General features: G+C 45.1%; 1 protein-coding gene across 1 annotated transcript in view; it reads left to right on the forward strand.

The window, feature by feature from the left end:
* The window catches only part of cbln1 (cerebellin 1 precursor), a 13,745-nt gene that overhangs the window by 7,914 nt on the left and 831 nt on the right, over positions 1–5,000 (forward strand). The window lies entirely within an intron of this gene.

Below are 5,000 nucleotides of genomic sequence, written 5' to 3' on the forward strand. Positions count from 1 at the left end.
GTTGCGATAGATGCGTCATGTCTGATCCACGCAATCATATTGTTTTGTGACAATGCAGTGGATACATCATGTCTGGGCCCATCACTCATTTTGTTTGGTGACATTGCGATAGGTACATTATGTTTCATTCAATTACTCTAATTATCTAGTGACATAATTCAGGATAATTACTTCACGGTCCTCATGTTCAAAGCTTGCTGACACACAAAAAACCTACATAGGTAAATTTTCGCGCAATGTTCAGATACTGTGTAAGACTAACTTAACATGAAAAAGAGCATGTGTACTGAATTTCATGTGAGATCGGATGGACCACGTGAATTAGCATGAATAGTTGCATTTATATCTTTTCAGATGTTCACATGTGCAAACATTCAGTAGGAAATCTACAGAAGTCAGTACGTGAGGCTCCAGCTATTTTCTTTTTTCCTCGTTTTCATGACAAAAACCAGGAATAATGACAAAAAAGGTCACACTGTACTGACATCATAGGTATGACATGACAGTGTTGTAATGCAGTCATGTGTCGTACGTCTCATAAACATCATGTCAATGTCATCAACATTTTATGACTGTTGCCATTAAGTGACATTTGGTTATGGTAAAGACAACCCTAACAATGTCAACTTTTCATGACCAGAAAATGTTTATGACATTGACATAACGTTTATGATTTCTTCATGACTGTGTCATGACGCTGTTTTGACACTGTCATGTCATGGGTATGATGGCAGCGTCAAGTAAAGTGTAACCCAAAACAATGACCTTTAAGAACAGAGAGTATTCTGTAGAGTTGATCCTCAATGATTAGCTTTTGGTATCCATTTCTTTCTCTTCTTCTGTCATTTCTGTCCGAAACAGAACAACGGTGTCTGCCCGCAAACCCACTCATTTCATTCACTTTCCTCATCTCTCTCTCTCTCTCTCTCTCTCTCTCTCTCTCTCTCTCTCTCTCTCTCTCTCTCTCTCTCTCTCATTGATGGTGGATGTGGTATTTAAACTGTGGGCGGAGCTGGTATCTGTGAAGCGTCCACTCTGGCCATAATTGGAGCTCAGGCCATTAATGAAGCGAGTTCAAAGGCACGCTGACACACACACACGCACAAACACACACACACACACACACACACACACACACACACACACACACACACACACACACACACACACACACACACACACACACACACAGCCATTATGCCATTTACGGTGGCGCCTAAGTGCTCTTGGCTGGGCCCACCATCCTGTTGAACACACAGGCGCGTGCGAGCGCACACACACACACACACATGCACAGTGTCTCCTTATGTTTCTGCATGCATGGATAGAGAGAACCAGTCATTACCACAGCTAATTACCAACCTCTCCTATTATCTCCTCCCCTCCCCCTCTCTCTCCTACACTAAGTCAACATGTTCAGAAAGTAAGACAGACAGACTCAGACAGAGAAACCCAGACTGACTGCAAGAAGTGTGTGTGCGTGTGTGTGTGTGTGTGCGCGCGCGCACGCGTGTGTGTGTGTGTGTGTGTGTGTGTGTGTGTGTGTGTGTGTGTGTGTGTGTGTGTGTGTGTGTGTGAAAGAGAGAGAGGGAATGATCTGTGTGTGTGTGTGTGTGTGTGTGTGTGTGTGTGTGTGTGTGTGTGTGTGTGTGTGTGTGTGTGTGTGTGTGTTTACACTGGACTAGGGTTTGATCGCCTTCTTTTTTCCCATGTGACACATTGTGGTTGGACGTGTGCGTGTGTGTCTGCTGGTGTTCGTGCATGTGTACTTTGTGCATGCATGTGTCCATGCGGGCGTGCGTGCATGCATGCGTATGTGCATGTATGCGTGCGTGCGTGCATGTGCATGTGCATGCATGTGTCCAAGTGTCTGTGTGTGCGCGCGTGCGCCAGCGCGTGTGTGTGTGTGCGCGTGCGTGCGTGCGCGTGTCCATGCCTGCGGTGAATACACCCGACCCGGCTGATTATGCCCCGGCCCCCTACAACATGTCTGAGTCACATCACGTCCACCATTGCCCTTCTCTTCTCTTCTGCATCATGCCATCTCATATAATATCTTCCACTCCTTCACTTGTGTTTTTCATGTCATGCCATCTCTCTCTCTCTCTCTCTCTCTCTCTCTCTCTCTCTCTCTGCCCCTCCTGCCCTTCTACATCATGTAATCTTCCCGTTTTCCCCTCCTTCACTTGTCTTTTTCATGTCATATCATGCCATCTCTCTCTCTCTCTCTATCTCTTTCACCCTCTCTCTCTCTCTCTCTCTCTCTCTCTCTCTCTCTCTCTCTCTCTCTCTCTCTCTCTTTCTCTCGCTCTCTCTCTCTGCCCCTCCTGCCCGTCTACATCATGTAATCTTCCCATTTTCCCCTCCTTCACTTGTCTTTTACATCATGTCATCCCTCCCTCCTCCTGTCCATCTCCATCTTTATCTCTTCTTCTTCTTCTCCTTCACTCCTTTTTTGTACATGTCATTCCATCTCTCCTCCCCTCCTTCGCTTGTCTTTTACATTATGCCATCTCTCTCTCCCTCTCATGCCCTTCTCTTTCTGTATCTCTGACTCTCTATTTCCCCTTTCTTCACTCGTCTCTTCTTCTTTATGTTATCTCCCTATCTTCCTCTCCTTCTCCTGTCTTTTACATACTGCCTCTCTCTCTCTCTCTCTCTCTCTCTCTCTCTCTCTCTCTCTCTCTCTCTCTCTCTCTCTCTCTCTCTCTCCCTGCCCTCCTCCTTTACTACATCATGCAATCTCTACATCTTCCCTTCCTTCTTTCAGTCGTCTTTTTCACCATGCAATCGCTCATGCAATATCTTGTTCTTCTTCCCTTCTATTCTACATCACTCTAATCGTCCTATATTTCCCTCTATCCCTCACTTGTCTTTTCCATCAACATCTCTCCTCCTCCTCCTCTTCCATGCCCTCCAGGCTTTTCTATGTTTCTTCTCATGTCTCTCTCGTCTATTACGCCATGTCTATCTTTCTGACTCTCTCTCTCTCTCTCTCTCTCTCTCTCTCTCTCTCTCTCTCTCTCTCTCTCTCTCTCTCTCGCTCTCCCTTTCTGTCCTAGGCTGACGTCTCTATCGCACAGTGAATCAACAATGTCCAGCATCTTCTTCCTTTCCACATAGCAATAGTAGGGGCCAAAGCAGGCCTGAAGCCATCGCTCAAAACCCCTCTTACCTCTTCCCAATCCAATATATACCACTTGACAGTGGAAGAACAATTGCACACCGTGCCCCAAGGCAAAACAATGATAGGTCCCCTCATGGTCAAGATAGGACTGCCACCAACAATTTCAGGAGGTCCCTGGGCCCATGGGCCCATGGGCAAGATCCCCACCCTTGCCTCTCCTGGCACCACACCATTACCGAAGCTGTGGAACTAAAGATTGGCATTCAAACTGGTTCCACTACATTAAATTGCACTAGATTACATGTAGCTGATGCTTTTATCCAAACCGACTTACAATGATTTAGATACATGGTATTGGTTACAGTCCCTGGAGCAAAGTGGGTTAAGGTGCCTTGCTCAAGGCCACTTCAGCCATTGGTGGAGTTGTAGGGAGAGGTGAGTGTGGGGTTCGAGCCTGCAACCCTCTGATTTTTAGAGCACCTCCCTAAACATTGACCCATGGTTGACCACGTACTACGCATAATAGTCCAGCATGGCTGTGTCATCGCCTTGCTAAGCCCTACCCAACAACTCACTAGGCATATTAAAACAGGAAAGAAAAACAGATACACCAGTGTTTTCAACCTGGGGGTCAGGACCCCACGTGGGGTCGCCTGGAATTCAAATTGGGTCGCCTGAAATGTCTTGATGTGAAAAAAAAGAAAACGGATATACTGTATATTACTAATTATAACTTGGTAACTAGTCAATATTATGACAACATGAAAAACATTTACAATTCTACTCTTTAATGACTGTCTATAGGTTTGATAGCATATCACTTTTTGGGATTATTTTCTTTTTGTATGGGGTATGTGGTGAGAAATTTGAGGCGTCAAAATGAGGCCCTGAGTCAGAAAAGGTTGGGATCTACTGAGGTACACAGAGAGAGAGTGTTGTGATGGGAGGGTGGAGTTTGAGTCCTTTTGGATTATCTCCTATGGTGCAGTGCTAGACCAAGTCATCAGGCATAAACAGGGCTGGACTGGTGATCTGGCATGAAGGGCATTTTCCCAGTGGGCCGACAGACGCTTTTTTTGTTTGCTTCAAATTTTCCCTTATAGACCGGCCTACAATTTAGATGCAGTGGCCCTTCACTGCATCTTTAATATGAAATGGACTGAGCCCATCACAATTGTAGTAAGGGGGAGGGGGTGAGGGGCTGAGGGGCTGGTCCATGACAAAAATGCCCTGGCCAGTTTGTGGTCCCAGTTTAGCCCTGGGCATGAATGTTTTCTGCCGCTTGGCGAGATCGCCTCTTTTACTAGGCCGCAAAACAATAGCAAACGTGGGGGACATTTAAAACAGCCTCTACCTCTTGGTGATCCAATATATTCGAGCTCTTGATTCAAGATTCAATATTATTTTGCTACATCTCATTTCACCGCTATAAGAAGAATGACAAAAAAAATGTGTATTTGAGGAGACCAGCTGGGTAGTCAGATGTCTTCACAGGCTTGTTATAAAAACAAATGTGGATGTGTGAATTAGTGGTTATTTAACTCTAGTTATTGCAGTCTCATAATTGCTTTTGGATGTAATCGCAAGCAGTAATTTACTTTGGATGCCATGAACTGGAATATGGTTGGCCTACTGATAGTCGGAGTAGAGATTTTGTGTGTATACTGCGGACAGTACAGTACACACACTTAATTTTGCATTGTTAATTTAACACACATAATAGGACATACAAAAAGTGTTTAATTCAGCGATTGAAACCCGGTTTTTAAAGCACTATTTATTTTCCACCTGCTGCCTGTGTTTGGGTTTGTTGGAGCTGTGTGTAACATCTACTGTACAGTAGTCCCCTGGGAAAAGACAGACACTGAAGTCA

Source organism: Engraulis encrasicolus, chromosome 4 (assembly GCF_034702125.1).
Source record: "Engraulis encrasicolus isolate BLACKSEA-1 chromosome 4, IST_EnEncr_1.0, whole genome shotgun sequence".
Taxonomy (NCBI): domain Eukaryota; kingdom Metazoa; phylum Chordata; class Actinopteri; order Clupeiformes; family Engraulidae; genus Engraulis; species Engraulis encrasicolus.